Genomic DNA, 17113 nt, shown 5'->3' on the forward strand with positions numbered 1-17113 from the left:
AGGGTAGCAGCACCAATTTCTGCTGGTTGAGATCCTGGCCTTTAATCTGTCATCAATCTAATAAAATCGAGCTGCTCTAATTACCACCATGTCAGTCAGAAATATGTTTGCCTGAAATGATAAAGCTGAGTTGGATCCTGGAGCCCACACAAGTCAGCAAACACTGTGCAAATCTGAGTTAAACCATTTGTTTGCCCACTTAAGGAGAGGTTGTCCACGGTCATGGTATGTGTGGAAAGACAGCGGGGGAGTGAGAGGAACAACTGAAACATATGGCCCAAGTGAGCTTTCTCTTTATTCCAATGCATCAGGATAAGACAAGCTGTTGAACCGATGAGAAACCTTCCTTAGACACCATATTTCAAGATTAAAACTGGGAGAAATTCAGTACCAGTGATCTCACATCTATGTTTGACTAAAGGTATAGAAAACCATTAAACTGAAAGCAGAGGAAAAAAGCCCCCAGGCCCAGCCTCTCCTAATCCATAATAGCTGCATCATTATGTAAAAGAAAACAGCAATTTCTCCACCAATGTGTCCATAAATGGAAACCTTATCAATACCTCCAGATGCTCCCTGCCTTTATGACACTATTAAGTTTAATTGCACTGATATAATGGATTTGTACGGAACAAGCTCTTTTCAGGATCAGGTTTGGGGAGCGTGCAGGCACAGGAGAGGGGTCACATACATTGAGACATGTTCTTCATGGCACCTTAACTTGATTTTGACCTCGTGTTTCTTGAAATAAAAATGTGGAATTGGCATTTTTGCGGTGTCTGTGACCTCCGGAAAGGTCAAGATTGAGAACTTCATTGCAGCTGCACTTGCTGCAACTAAACGCTCTTGCAGTGGGAGTTAAATTAGTTTTCAGTAAAGAACATTGGATTATTATTTAACATGAACACAGGAGTTATAATGTTGAGCTATAATCCTTGGGCTGCTTCTCACCGAGTCAATGGAAAGAGAATTTTAGCTTTAGTTTCAGGAGCAGCAGAGACCAATTTCTGCTGGGTCTGGCAATCCCAATTTGTGGTGAATCCAGGGACAATCTTGGTGTATTGAAGTCTTGTATCAGCAAAGCCTTTCCACCCCGCCCCCCCCAAACCTAATATTTGTAGCTTTTATCAGCTGTCTTAGCAGGATAAATTCATCTTGTCCATTCCTGTCATTAATTCAAAATATTTGCTTTGTTTTATAAAATGTAGCCACTCACTGTTGTTGATGTACCCGTAAGATTTGACAGCATAAATACAGGAAAAAAAATCAACACTATTCTCTTCTTGCCTCTCCCCCAAAAAACTCAGACACCTACAGGGTTTTCTTACTTCCAAACCAAGATGCTGCCTCAGAGCCAGGAATGAAAAATACACAGATTTTGTCATCTCATCATCTTTTTTTAGCTCCATGTGCAAATAAAGATACCAGTATGACAACCAGTGACTCAGTGCAGCTCGCTGTGAGTAACACCAAGAGGCTGTGCCCCAGCTCTGCCTTGGCAGGACCTTCTGAAATGTCTCCAGTGAAGGATGCAAAAGCCAGAAAAATTGTCATTGCTATCTGGTTGCTATCCCAAGGCAGAGGCAGGAACCTCACTTTCAGTGCTAGGGAACAATAGCAGTGACTGGCTTTGTAAAATAGGCAGGGATTTAAGAGCACATCTTCCAGTGCCCCAAAGCTGCAGATGGTTTGCAAGCTATATGGACATGGTTTTTTCCCCCAAATTCTTCTGTGGTTTAAGGTGGTTGGAACTGTTGCTAAACATGAGCTGACATGACAATATTGAAGGAATTGCCCTTCATGTAATATAAAATAAAAGTGAATCTTTATTGAGTGTTTTTTTTTCATGTTAATCTTTGAGGGCTTTCACCTGAGACAGTTTTTTCTCTGCATCATATATGTCATAGTTATGCTATATTACTTAAGCATTTTTGGAAATTGATGGATTGCTAGCACTGGCTAAGAGCTCTCAACAATCCCAAGGTCATCACCTGCTGACTCCTTCCTGGAGTTGTGTTCCTCCATCAGGTACTCTGCTGAGTGTTTTTAGTTTTTAATGTTGCCTCTCTGAAGTGATGAGTTGCTGTCAGAAATCTAGTCCTGTATCAGTCCTGGTTGAGTCTATATAGACAAATATCATGTATATATTTATTTTTCCATTATTTTGAAAGATTCCTGAAAGCGTTTCTAGGAAGTGCACAGCTCTCTGCTTTTCTTTCTCTGGGTAAAGTATTCCCTTTTATTACCATAAGGAAACCTTTACCTCTTCTCCATTACTGTGTCATTTAGTCATCATAGGCAGATGAGTTTATCTTCTGAAAAGTGCCTTTAAGATGTTAAAGTGGTAGCATTACAATTTAAAATCCTTCTGACACTGCCTGTTCCACCGGAGTACTAAATCTTGTCTTCGGTGTGAATGGAAATCAAATAAAGCTTTCACTTGCTTGACAATTGTTGCAAAATAGAAGAAAATGTTCAGGCTTTCATATAGTAATGACTGTGTCATCTCAGTGCAGTTCAAAGAGCAAACCCTTTTATGCACATAGACAAGGTTTACTTTTGAGATCCGATGCTATTTCCTAGACTTCTGTGGCAAAAAAAATTAACAAGGGATTTTGTAGTTACCATGCTGTTTGCCACAGCGTCACTTAAATGATCTTGTTCATTCACATCCTGAAAAAGAAAAGAAAACTACATTGTAAAAAAACCCCAAAATGTTGGGAACTGATAAACCAGAAACAAACTGAGAAGCATGGAAGGGTTTGGGGTTTTTTTGTCTTATGTGCATGGTGGTATAGCTGCCATCTGCATCGTGCCATGTAGGAGGGAAGAAAGAAATGGTTTATCAGTAATTCTATCTCCAAAATACCAAAGAATAAAAAAAAGCAAAATGAAAGCTATACAGCAGAGGAAGCAAGAGCTTCACAAAAGCAAAATCTCTCTCTTGCATCCCAGGCTTGAAAACAGGAAAATTTCATGGTTGGGATGCAGTCATCAGGGCTGAAAGTGTCATGTGTACTTTTTCTTCAGGTAGACAAAAAGCTAATAAGTCTGCACGCTCATTACTACTGCAATATGCACTGATGGAGAGGGAATAATAATAGTTCTTTACTCTTTATGATTTTTTCTCCTGTAGTTTCTGAAATCTGGGTTTCCACAGGGTGTTGTGTATGAGTACAGGTAATCAATGCTGCAAACAGCCCAGGCCACGCTCTGTGGTAACAGAGGAGCAACTGCCTGCTATGATTTGCCTTTTTAATTATCACTTCAATCATGGGTGCTCAGCATTTGTAATGGCAATTGATACAGTCATCAAGGCATAACGAGGAGTCATTGAGTAGCGTGAAATTCATCACGTTTATTTAGCCTTTGTGACCCTTGGAGAAAAAAAAAAATCTGTTTTTTAATGAATTATTGTATCCATGAGAGTTAAGGTAAAGCTGGATAAGAGAACATGACTTCTGACATGAGATGCAGTCTTGTCTCACCCTCTCTGCCAGGACAGAGCAATGGGGAATGGGTATTTTATGGGGTATGTGTGAATTGAAGGGACTGCATGAAAGTTTCCACCTTCTGTGTGCCATGGGAATAAACTTGGGCTGCTGAGACTGCTCAGATTTGGGGGCAAGCTGACAATTTTCAAACCCAAAGGAAGCTCTCTTGCCTTCTGCCTGTGCTTGTCATCCTTGCAAGGCTGAGCTTCTGCTCTTCTCTAATCTGTACTCATATTAATCATCTACATCCCACTCCCACCAACTCTGGGATCTGCCTGTACCTTTGAGCAGGACTTGTGGCAGCTGGTTGTCTTCTCTCCATGGAGTTTGCTGAAGCTGCAGCTCAGTCCTGAAGGTTGGTTCTTCTGTTCCTGCCAATCCTACTTGTGTAAAATCCAGACCAGACCGTGGTTTTCAATGCGGTGCAGGGACCACTGACCTGGTGGTGCTAAACTTCTGTTAGCAGATTCTGGGCTTCAGGTTCCAAAAAAATGAAAATATCTCTCTGGGAAATAATGCAAGAGTTCTAATGAATCTATATCTGTGTGCCCTTTCCCATTTTTCCACTGCCTGAGTCAATTAGCCCTATGGTTGCATGGTGTATTTGTTGTTACTTGTGTGGGGCAACCTGTGACAATTTGTTTTTCAGACTTCAGCAAGGATATTGTTTTCCTTCAAAGCCATTTCAGGATCTCTTCACAGAGACAAAAAATAAAATGAAGGGGTCAATTCCTACAGCAGTTATTTTGCAATAGCTCTGTTAGATAAAACCAATTACTTATATGGCCAGTGAACTTGCATTGCTTGTTTGACTTAGGTTGCATTGTATGAACTGAAACAAAAACTGCATTCAGACTGCTTTGGAGTAGAAGAATTCTGCTATCAGTTCAATCTGTTTTCCTTGTTGTTGTTTCTGTGTAATGAAAAGATAAATATGCAAACATATTTACTTCATTAATTTTAAACAGTGCCAGGAAAAAGGCTCTGTCTAGGGATTGTGGAAAAATATTGTGAAAATTAGCTCTACATATTTTACTTTCAGTCAACTCTGTTAATTAGGATCAAAGTACTGCAATTTTTAAAAGTTCTCACTGTTCCTTCCCACACATTTTCGTATTTCAAGGAGATGCAGTTCAGTTAACTAAGTCTGAGACTGTCGGCAAAGCCCGTGGGAATGAGGGTTCATGTACTAATAGCTGGGTACCAACATCCCTGAGGCCTTTGAAAATGTCAGGATTAGCTGTGGAGGAGGTCAGATTGGGTTGCCTGTCCCTTGGGTGGCCTCTGGGATGGAAATGGGGCACCTATTTCCCCACCCATCCTCACTGCAGGGTGTGTGGTTTCATCTTCACTCTGGTGAGGCAGCTGCTTTTGCAGGTGTGAAACATCTCTTTTTGCCCGGAAATGAGCAATTGGGTACTTGCAGGAGGAAGGAAAAAACGAGTAGTAAGTTAGGTTGGTACTAGGTACTGGTAGATTGTGGCTTTCCAAATGAGCTCAATACCAAATAAAGTCCTTAAGGTGGTTGTCTGAAAAGGGAACTGGGACACAGAAATGTGATATCTAGTCTCCCAAGGCCATGGACAGAGCTGCCACACCAGAGCCACCCCAGACAGGAGGTGCTTATGCTGTGCTTCATGTGCATTTCCTCTCAAGCATGAAGACATTTCAATTTTAAGCAGGCACATAGTTATAAAAGGATGTTGACTCAGCTTAAAAATCGTGCTGAGATAAATAATTTACCTTTATTGGCACTGATAACACTTAAAATTCCAAATACTATTTTTCCCTGTGTTTCAAGGGGGATTCATGGCTGTAATTTATGTTGCTGTGTTGCCTTTTCTCAGTTCAGATGCACAGCTTCTTAGTTTTGTGCTTTGATATTATATTTTACTTCCCAGTTATTATGCATTGAAAGATCCCAGCATTTGCCTTTAAAACATTGTGTGAACTGCTCTGGGTTCACTGCTGGATCTCCAGCACTGGCCTGTTAAGAGTTTCAATTTTTAAATGCAAATGGTATGTAACTGTTTATAAATCTGACAAACGCCTATACAATGGGCATAGATCTGCCCTAATTTAATCACACAGGAAAAGTGGCAGGAGGTTTATTTTGCCCCCTCTGCAGAAGTGTCAGCTCTCTTCCCCCTGCTGAGAAGCCCTTGGCACTTTGCTGGTCCATTCTCAGTGAGAGAAACCTTGCCTTGTAATTCCCAAGGGCTGGTGAGTAATGGCACACATCAAACACATGTTTTCCCAGCCCCAGTGACTGACAGCAGCAGATCAGGATGGGTCACGGCTGAAGGATTGCTGCTGCTTAGCTCTAGGTGCCTTGGAGCAGGAATCAGTCTCATTATTCTTTGTTACTACAGCATCTTCCTGAGAGTGGCCCTGGTCTGTAGCTTGGCTTTCAAACAAATCCTGCTGCAGGCTCTCCCTGCTCTCCACTCGCTTCCTTGGCTGGGAAGTGCAAGGGGCTACAGGGCTGCAGCTCACCAGGGGAGGGACAGAGGCACAGCCAGACTGGCCTTTTGCAATCCAGTGATGCAAATTCTGGCTTTGGTGCCAGAAATTTTCCTCTTTTGCATCTCTTGAAACTTCACATGTGTTTGAACCGGTCCCATGTTCCATCTCCCAAAGGGATGACAGTATTGTCCCCTGCCTTTCTTGGGACACTTGCTGGTGATCTAATCTGGCTGGACACGCATAGCAGCTACCAGCCTTCTCTTGTTCTTGCTTCTCACACTGTCCTGGGTGTAGCTGCTGATACAAAGCACTCTTGTTTCTTGGTTTTTTTTGCACAGGGGGTGTGGAGTGTCTAGTGGCTCGACAGGGAGATGATTTTCTTTCAAAGTGCACAGCTATTCGGTTAACTTTTAAGCAAAATTCAAAATCAATCAATTTCTGTCGTTGGGTGCAGTCTAATGAGAGGCTGGTGTGTGGCATTAATCGTTGCAGACTTCTGCAGTGAGGCTGGGATGCATTTGTATTCAGGCAGAGGATTTCTAGGTGCAGGAGGAGATTTGAGGCTGATTCCAGATGCATTATAAGCAGTGGGCCATGTGTTGATGCCTCCATCCCCATCCCATTCCTGCGTTCTCCTGGGCTGGAGAGCATGGCCAGGGCTCCCCAGCACAGACACAGTCCCTGCTGTGGGAGCCACAGGTCCAAATCTCAGCCTTGTCTGGCTGCTTGATTTTCGAAAAATTACCTCCCTTCCTCTGTGTCCCTTTGTGCCTGTCTTTTTTAAACAAGTAGGAATGCTGTTGTTTGGTTCTTGTATATCGAATTCCCGATCCTGTGCTCTATTTAAGGGCTGACTATTGCTTGTTATTTCACCAAAGTGCAAACAAAAAGAATGAGATCTATTTAGTCCTTGATGTTTGTTAGGAGAACTGGGGGAAATTACCTTTAGGTTGAAACAATAAAAGAAAGAATAAACGTATATTGCATTTTTCTAACTAATCAAAATTAGATCTGTGGTTTCTAATCCTCAGCCTGATCTCTCTTGCATTCCAATTAATAAGAATAGTGTCTATCACAGAATATTAATCTAAGACAGAGTTAAAAGAACCAGTTTCAGGCAGGTCTGCAGTAACATGGGGTGGGTGGTACCCCCGTGCCTTCTGAGCAGTTCAGGTGTGCTGAACTGCAGTGGGCAATGGCCAGTTGGGCTGGGGGGCACCGGAGTCCCCAGATCTGTGGCAAAGAGAGGGGACACAGCAGAGGGGCTGGCTGCTGAGGTGGGCAGGTTTGGGTGGGCCACATGGCACAAAGGAGCAGCAGAACTTCAGAGCTGCTGACAGGACGTGTCTTGGGGCACGTGTCATTTGGTACACACATCACAGGTTTGCCAAGTTCAGTCCTTGGCAGAGGCGGGCAGAAAGTGGCACTGTACCCTGAACCTGCACTGGAAACCCTGGCCTTGAGTGGACTTCATGAGCCATCACCTGGAAACAAGGAATTGAGGAGGTGGGCAGTGAAGGGTCTGTGCTCAGGGGAATATCCTCGCTCATGTCCAAAGGGTCTCAAAATGCTGCTGAGGAGGAGAGATTCTCCCTTGGCTGAAGAAAATCATGGGGCTTTCAGCAGTGCTGCATCTTGGAGGCTGCAGTGTTTGTGGGAAGAGGGCTGACTCTCACCTGGCAAGAGTGAGCTAAACTCCCACTGCTTTTGATCATGTACGTCTGAAAGGGCAGAATATGCTGCAACTGGATCACGAGGATTGCAAGTTGCTTTATTATTGTTATTAATAATAATAATAATCATTTTTGTTGTTGTTCATTGAGGCCTGTGCAGATGACTACTTTGCAACCAGGTGTCCTTGACTTACAAGAAGCATCATGCCAGTCTAAAATGAATGGGATTGTGGAGCTGGTCTGACTGGGCAGTTCACCTGGGCAGACTGGGGGCTGTGATCTGAATTGTGCTGGTTTAGGTTTAAGTCTAGTCTCCTACAGTGCAGCTTTGCAGTTAAAATTAAATAGTTGAAAATGGAATAAATTGCATCAAGTGGGTCCTTTGATGTCAATCAGCTGCACGTCTGAGCCTGGCTCACATTAGCAGTCTATCAGGAGGAAGGTGTCATTCCCACGGGTCTGTGGATGGAAGAGCTTCTAGTGTGTGACAAAGTGAGTTGTGGCTGTCTCTTTTAAAACGCTCGTTTTATTCTTCTGTTTATTTGTTTTTAAAGAAGACCAGGAAGATGGGGGAGGATTGAGGACAGCTTTGTATTCCTCCTGTCTTTCTAAAAATGTCAGACTTAAATTTTACTGATTCAGTATTGCAGGAAAAAAAAAAAATTATCCTTGATCATTTTGTCTCCCCTGTTTCCCCTAGAGTTTGCATCACCCAATTTTTGTTTCAAATTGTCCTTTACTTAGGCCAGAAAAGAAATACCAAGGAGCAGAACTGCAGCTGTGGTAAATCTGTACAGCGCCCACAGTGGGGAGCAGGGCTGTTACTGGGGTTGGTGCACATGCATCCGTATCCTGCCAGGCCATGAAGCCAGACATAATTTTCCAGTCCTAGAACGCTGAATCAGTGCTGGGAAGTGATGTAAGGCAGAGGAAAATACGAACCTCCCTCCAGTGCAGACATTTGTAGGAGTCCCCCATGGGTTTCAAGGGCTCTGGGGAATGGTCTCTTGGCTCTGTGCTTCTTTGCTCTCCTGAACATTTCCAGTGTTTCCACCTTCTTCTGTCCAAAATCAGCATTGCTGTGCTTAGCACTCAGCTTTTTCAAAGTAACAACCCAGTTGCTCATGTTGCATCACCTTTTGGTCCTTCTCAGCCCAGATGCCTTTTTCCCCTCACACTTGTACAAATCTGTGTGGCTGCACTGGCAGCGAGGCCTCTTCCCTCAATGGCATCACTTTACACACAAATATCAATTTCTGCATGGCTGGTGTCAGCTTTCCTCATGTTAAAGAAATGTTAAGCGCCATTAACATAATCATACATGTCACTGGCAGTGAACATACCTTCAGAGGTGCCTCGGTGAGTGCAATGTGAGCTGCCCTCCAGCTACGCAGAACAAAAGGTTGTGTGTTAACAATATTAATGGCTGCACGAAACCAGTGCAGATGAAATCAGGCTTACTTTTAATCAGTCTTCAGGGGTTTCATGTGCTGAGGCTATTTGTTTATAGTCGAGGCCAGGTTGTGCCAGAATCTATTAAGCACAGGAAAAATGATCAGTCCTCATTCCCAATGTGAGAAAAGGAGACACTCCATGGCAGGGAGACAGCCTGAAATGATACTTTGCAGAGCATCTCTTGGTCTGAGTGAGGCTGGGATACAGCGATAAACACCATGACAAATCTGTAAAAGATCCTTTTAACATCAGGGATTCTACTTACATCTATAAGCATCAAAGCTAAATGTGTCTATGGGTTCTCTGGGGAGTCCTCAACCTCTTCAGGGGGCTCTGTCTCGTAAGGGCAAGAAAGGGATTGTCAGGTATAGATAAATATAGCATGTCATCATTTGCTTGTGGGTTTTATATTGGTAAAATATAAATCATTGACCACTTACTTGGGTGAAACACTTCCGTGATTCAATACAAAAAGAACTGTTTCCTTTAATAGAAAGCTAAATTCATTAGGAGGGTTATTTTCTTTCTGTTCTGTGAATATTAAAAGTGTCATTTCCTATATATCAACTGGAATCTCTTAACAGTGATACTTTTATGGCATGGGGGATGCTTTTTAAGCATTATTATACAAATCCACTGAGAAGTTTAAAAATGAGACGTTTATTATTGTAACACTGAAAGAATTTTCATGTTTCTGCTCTTGCAAAACAAACAAAAATTCATAGTGGAATGTACAAGTGTATCAGAGTCCAAGTCAAAATTTCATATTGATATTTTTCAAAACAAGACATTTTCAATATATACATTCAGAATGCTTCCATTTATCTATTAAAAAATGTTGTTCAGATAAACTACAATATGTGCTTCCAGGCATTCTATGTAAAAGCAAGAAATATCAGAACAGTGCGGGTTGGGTTTAGTTTTGTTTGTTGTTTGGTTTCCTTTAAGCTGATATTAGTTCTGCAATTTTATCTGCCTGCGCTCAGTACCAGAGGAACTAATTGAAATTTTAGGCCTAATTTTATACAGTGCAGATTAAATATATGTTCCTAAAATCAATGACCATGAAGAAAAATCAGTGCATAATAATGCAGATAGTTGATTACAGTTTGCAGCCAACAGTGAATATTGCTGTTCAGAATTGTGCCCTTATCATGTGCCTTTGTGTAGTACTCTGAAAAAAGCCAGATTTGCTCTCCAAGGACACACACACCCACATGTTCCTTGCTTAGCAGGAGCAGATTACAGGTGAAACAATGACCTGAGATCTTTTGACTACACTGATCAAGCTTCTACGTTATTCCTTCCTCTCCTGTCTGCCTGAAATAAATGAATATAGCAAAGTAAGTGTCAAATTAGTCTGAGAGAAGTTGGAAACCAACCAGTTGTGCTTCCAGACAACTTCAAAGAGTGAGGTTGTTTTTATTCTTCCTTCTGCAACACAGAATCTTGTGGATATGGGCTCCAACTGTTTCTCTGAAGTTAAGTTTTTAGGCTGCTTTAAGATTGCCTCTATGCTTGTCTCCCCCCCTTTATTTCTTTCTACAGAGTCTTGGCCAACTCCAGGACTACCTGGTGATCATTAGCATTTCAGCAGGAGACAGTGAATGGAGAGGCACATATGTCACCTGTTCCATGGTGACACTGCAGCCAGCGCTGCTCTGCGGGCGTGCTTCAGGGATGCTGAGCATCAGGGGGCTGAGATTCCTGGAGAGAAAGATCTGGGGATTGTCTTTAGAACTAAATTGCATTCCCTTAACAAGTGATCAAATATGCAGGAGGAAAAATGTCTTATAAATCACTTTATCCTGCTTCAAATGATTTTTTAAGAAATACTAAGTTAAATCCTTGCAATACACTAAGATGTCTTTCAGCAGTCAAATGTGACAGCAAAGAATGGACTTTCATTTTCACCTATTCAAGGTGATGAATTGGGAGATTTTTTTCACTAATGTTCCACATCCTGCTGCCATTAAGGACAATGACAAACCCCTATTGACTATAATGGGGAACTGTTTGGCTTTTTATCAGGGCTAAATTCTAATTAAGCCTGAAAAAATAGGTCTTCAGCCAACTGTACTTCACCAGCCAGTATCACATCTGGCCCGCATATCTTTACATTATGCATCTTCAATCTCCTGTTGCTGCTGGAATTTTCATGGGCTTTGCCCCATGCTATGGGCACCTGGAGTTGTTCCGAGATGCTGAGCAGTGGATCTTGCTGAAAAGGTGTGGAAAGGTGAGGATGTTCACACTCCGGAGAGGTGCCAGTTGATCACCAGGGGGCTGAAGCATCCTTCACCTCTCTCAGACATTGATTCTGCTCATATGTGGGAAGTCTTTCCTTTCCACTCTTGGGACTAGGACTTGGGAACATCCACTCCTCCATCCCCTTGGGTGGATGTTCCTCTCCCTTCCCAGACCATGTGCTGCCCTCACTGTGCTGCCCTGGCTCCTTACACACGCGTGTGAGCAGCAGGTGTGGCTTTGATGGCAGCATGGACTGCCCTTCCCTGGATCGTGGATCATGCTTCCCTGTGGGATGGGGGACAGTGCCGTGCCGAGATTATTAAATGCTCTGTACTGCAGTCCTGAAGTGACTTCAATCCCGCCTCCTGCTTCCTCTCACCTTCCAGGCAACAGAGGTAATGAGTGAGCAGAGATGAGCAGAGGGGCAGTACCAAACCTTCAGTTCAGACAGGGGCAAATTAAAGATAACAATGCATTGCTGAGGCTGGAAATTACAGGCAGGCAGAAGAACAGCGTTTCCTTTCCCGATTGTCAAAGACGCTGCTCACTCCCTGCTCATCCAGCTCATGGATTTTTTGATTCATTTCTTCCACTGACTTGGAAATTAATTTATAACCTGTTCCAAGAGCTTACCTTTGTTGAGATGTTTCTTACTTTCTACAGTTAAATTTGGATGTGGCCCTGATTAAAATATCATTTGCTTTTGGGTATTGCCAGCCTCACAACATTCGGAAGGTGGCAATAGCATAGGAAGCATGAGGTTTGTTTCTTTATTATTCTTTTTCCTTCCTCTGCCTTTTATTATCTTTTCTCTTTTCTTAAGCCTCTGAGGAATTTCGGGAGTAAGTTCAAACTTCTCTTTCAGAGCCATAAAGTTCCTTTCCCGTTTCAGAAAAGGAAGAAGGTTTTATGGAGTTTTGTGTTTGTAGTTTGTGTGTGATGGCTCCAGGAGCTGGGTGATGTGATGCCACAGTGTTTTTCTATTAACCCATTTTTGGATAAACCTGCTTCTATTCAAGCATTAAGTACCTTATCAGTGTTTACCTTTGTTTTAGGTGGATGGCTTAGACTAACTTCTAGTTAAGTGCAAACGCTGACACGAAGTAGGCAGCCATCAGGGATCAGCCAGATTGTTTGGATAACTCTTCCAATTAACTGTGTTACTTTGCAAAGAGAGAGTTTAGATAACCAAGAGAAGCTGCATTTTATAGGATATATATATATGTGTGTGTGTGTGTTTATTTATAGCTCCATATGCATATTGCTTCCTGTGTTGGAGGGGACAAAGAAGGACACTGTTAGCCCTAAAGATACATTGGAGTGCAGGGGGAGAGAAAAGGGCTTAGTTCTTTACTTTGTGCAATGACAGAAAAATTGAATGACTTTCATAAATGTTTCTTCTTCATGTTTGACCCTATGGGTCCCACTCATGAGTGTATTTAAGGGGAAGATGCCTCCAGCGTGCTTTGTCCACCAGCTTTGCTCCCCATTCCCAAGGATGGCACAGTGTGTGCTTTATTTCAGTGTGTATGTGTGGCTATTCCTATATGAATATTTTAAAATGGTTTATGGTGGGGAAAGGAGGAGAAACAAAGAACTTATCACATTTTCTTCTTTAAAACAACAAAATGGAAATCAGTGGCTTTGTAGGGATCAAGGATGCACTAAGTGTGGTCAGCCTTACTCTCCAGGAATGTATCAGCCTTTATCCAGGATCTCTGTCTGATGCTTTGTGCTTATTAGAAGTCTGAATGGCACTTCATTTCGGAGTGACATTTCATTTTCCCAACTGAGTCGATTAGGAAGATATCCCCCATCTTCAAATCTTTGCCTTCAGTTTTTATTTCCCTCCTTGATTGGGAGGGGGACAAAAAAAAGGAAAGGTATGGGGGAAAGAAGGGGGAGAGGGGAGGAAAAAAAAGCTTTTCCCTTTAAAGTAAAGCGTTTCTCAGGCTTAGCGTTTTCCCCCAGAGTGGGGCGAAGCAGAGGTCCGGGAGATGATTGTCAGGATCATGTGGTGCGAGCAGTGGGTGCCGGAGAGCCGTGTTTATCCAGGGCCATGTGGAGGTGGGCGGGTGCCTACCCGGGGACAGGGGACAGGAGAAGCCGGGCTCCTGCAGCAGCCACGCTGTGAATAGCCCACATTGACTGAACTGTCTACCCGGACTAATTTGCTGTGCCTGTGGGCTTGATAAAAGAAGCAGCTGCTGGAAAGGGCTCGCTCAGATGCATGTAGATGAGGCTGTGGACTGCCAGAAGGATCCAAGCAGATTTTTTTTTTTTTTTTTCCCTTCCTTGCTGCATTTCTGCGAGGATCCCTACCTCCGGCTCCCGTGAAGTTGCATTGATCAGGTAAACTATTTTAGCTGCTGGCTGCTTTGGGGATGGAGAGCGGGATCAGCGGCTGTGCTGCAGGGTGGCAGGAACAGCTCCCTTCGGAGCAGACACACATTTTCACTGCTCCCTGCGAGCTGGCACTCGGGGAGGCTTTGAAAATTGTGCAGCCATGTTACACAGCCACAATTATTTCCCTTTCTCCCCCTCTCCTCCCCGTTTAATTTTGCTGTGAATAAGGCTAAGTCTGGTATTTCTCGTTCGCATCTGCCGATGCACCAGCCAGCCATGTTTTTCCTATGATTATGTGCTGTGCGGGTCTTGCTGGGAATGCAAAGATGTTCGCTGTCCTTTTGGAGTCAAGCCCTTTACGTCTCCTCCTGGGAAAAAAAAAAAAAAAAAAAAAAAAAAAAAAAAAAAAAAAAAAAAAAAAAAAAGGAAAATATCTGTAGCATGCTGCATGGATTTCTGTGAGCGCTGGGGACGCGGGTTGCAGGGCTCGTTTGGAAGCAGGGGGAAGATGAGAGCTGAAGGCTCCCCAAATCCCCTCACCCACCAAATTTGATTTTTTGTATTAAAATATTAAAATAGGTGTTGTCCCACATCACCCCCCCACTCCCCAATCCCTACCCCCTCCCATATTTGCATCTATTTTTAAATGTTGATTAAATAAAGCTATGGCTCAGCTGGAGAAAACTAAGAAGGAAAAGGATGAAAAGGATGGCCTTTTGTGTGGAGATCTTTTGTGCGGCTCACCCGCCCCCCTACAGCTTCCCGGGGTAGTACCAGCAGCCTTCAGTGTAACTAACTGGCTGCTGCCTGCAAAAACAGCTTTGCAGAATTTTGGGGAAGGGGCGCGGGGGTGGGGGGATAGGGGGAGCAGCGATGTGTCTGCTTGCAGCGTGAGAGAGATGTTAAATGGGATTGAGAATCTGCAGACTGGAAAATGCTGCACAATTTAACGGAAAGGGTATTACCTGCAGGGATTAACCCTATTTACTGACGGTCTCTCTTCTCTTTCTGCTTCTGCACTTCACACTCGCTGGGTAATAGCTCTTGCGTTTCTGCAGCAGGAGCCTGGGTGCTTTGGAGCACCGGAGTGATTTTACCTGACACGTTTGAGAAATGCCATGTAAATGCCTTAAAACCCGAGTGTTCCATTTCTCCTCGAAGGAGGTGTTAGAAGGTGTTGTCCCTCCCTGCAAGACGTGTTAATCAGCAGGTTACACCTTATGAACTTTTATGAATGAGTATAGAATTCACTCACTGCGAATTTTTCCCCACTTCAAAGTGCTTCTGCCCCAAGTGTATCTATGTGCAGTCCTGCTTGTAAGTATTGCCACTTTTGGGGTCACAGCTGGTTTGCTGTGCTGGCATTCATGGCTATATGTTGTGGGAGGTGCTAGGTCTCCGGGAGAGCCCTGGCATTCCCTTTTGCTTGAGGAAGTGCTGTTTTATCCCCACAAACACATATAGGTCGAGATCCTGGTTAAATGGGGGCGATGTGAAGCTGTTCGTTGCCTGCACTGGAGGGTGGAGCATCTCTTTGATATTAACCTTAGTTTCAGGCTCTGCTGTTTTAAAGATGTGGGGAAGCGCAATACCTTGGGCAGTGTCTCCCTCTGGACACCAGAGCACTCAGTTCAGGGGTGCTTGTACTGCTCTGCTTTCCCTCATCTGTGCAAACTCACACCTGAATACAGAAATTTGCCTTCGCAGCCAGAATTGAGTATGTTGTAAATTGCAATGTGCCAATATGGGCTTGTATCTAAAACCTGACTTTCTCTATCTCATTGTAAAAACTAGGAGTAGCTTTGGATACACATCATTCATCCCTGCAGAAATACGGGGTGTCATTTTACAAACATTTTCCAGGGTTTCAGAGAGAGTGGAATGGGTCCAGGCCATTCCTGGAGGGACCTAAACCCTAACCCAGCGGCCTCAGCTTTGTTGTTCAGGATGTCGCTGCTTGATTAATCCCTTTTCTTGTGGGATATGGGCTGAGCAGAGATTGGCTATTGTCAATGTGAATTATGGAGTGGATGAGCATGTCATCTGTTGCTTTTAGTAGTATGCACTCTAAAATACTCATGCAGGCAGTTGAAACAAGCTAAAAGGCATCTGAGGGAAGGAAAACAGCAAAAATTGTGGAACCTCAGGTTGCCTATGGACTGTCTCACCAGAGGGGGATGCTTCATGGAGATTCAGATGCCTCTGCTAGGTTAACCACATGAAAACATAAGTCTGACTCAATTATCAGTAGGGTCAAAAAATTCAGCTGTCAATTTAAAAACAACAGCAACAACATATCATTGCATAGAAAGGCAGTTTTAATTTTCCAGTTTCTGGGTAAATTTCCAACTATGCTTTTTATCTGCTTTTTGTTTGCCTTTGTTTTTCTCCAAGATGAAAGCAGGTGAACATAGAAATGAAACAACGAGATGAACTGCACATAGAATATTGCAAATGAAAAGTGTAAAGTATAAAATTATTTAAAATGAAAAATAAACCCCTCTTTTCTGCTGTCATCTGCCTTGCAGGCATAATTAAAGCTAGGACCAGTTTTCGGACAGAGCAGTGATTTTCAGCTTGATGGTGTCGTTTTTAAGCCCTCACTGGTTTCCTTGCCAGCGACTGGTGTCTGGATGATTGGAAAGCCAGTTTGCAATATGAGGTGCTGTGTTTCAGCTGTCCCTTCACAGTGTATTTGAAATACTGGTCTTCATGTGTCTTCTGGCATTTTGTAGGATGGCGAGGTTGTCATACCATTTTTTTAGGTTTCAATTAAAAGAAAAAAAAAAAGGAAAAAAAAAGCTTTTCAAGATTTTGGATAGTAATAAGTAGATAAAAAAACAAACAAACCCTCCATGCGACTACCTAAAAGAGTTTCACCCATGATGATGATCTGCTGTATAGGTTGTCACTCTGCTTAAATTCCACAGCAGAACTGTGACACCATCTGTTCCCTTTCACTGTGTGCAAAAAATGGTTTCCTTTCATTAGCATTAAGCTGCATAAAGAGACTGGAGATCTAGAAATATCCCAGTCTTTCCCTGACACATACCTTCTTATGACAGAGTTCATTGCAAACATCACTCCTGTTCCTAAGAGAATGGGAGAGTGTTAGAGTGTTAGTTATATTTTATTAAAGATCTTTGAATAGCAGGGAAATAAAATAAAAAATCACCCCATCCATATATTGCAATGAAACCAGAAGTCTTTCTGAGATGTGTTAAGATGATGTTGATTCAGAACAGCTGTCTTTACTATTGCATCCCCTGAAGGCAGTGGGGCTGCTGTCTGCCAGTGTTGGTGGTATCTGCATTGCTCTGGGGCCTTTGGGATGCAGTGATTTCCTCAGTGTGGGTCAAACCCCACTGTGCCCATCCTCAGAATGTGACATTTTATCTTACAGGAGTCCTCTTTCCACTAAAAATTCAG

General features: G+C 43.1%; 1 protein-coding gene across 30 annotated transcripts in view; it reads left to right on the forward strand.

The window, feature by feature from the left end:
• Positions 1–17113, forward strand: part of MAGI1 (membrane associated guanylate kinase, WW and PDZ domain containing 1) — a 325672-nt gene that overhangs the window by 188164 nt on the left and 120395 nt on the right. Inside the window, exon 1 of one of the 30 annotated variants that reach the window (XM_072934698.1) lies at positions 10367–13690. The exons of the other annotated variants lie outside the window; for them this stretch is intronic. The gene's annotated coding sequence lies outside the window, so the exon portion shown is untranslated. Of the gene's footprint in view, positions 1–10366; positions 13691–17113 lie in introns of those variants that run through there. 30 annotated transcript variants of the gene reach the window in all.

This window comes from Taeniopygia guttata, chromosome 12, assembly GCF_048771995.1.
Source record: "Taeniopygia guttata chromosome 12, bTaeGut7.mat, whole genome shotgun sequence".
Classification (NCBI taxonomy): Eukaryota; Metazoa; Chordata; class Aves; order Passeriformes; family Estrildidae; genus Taeniopygia; species Taeniopygia guttata.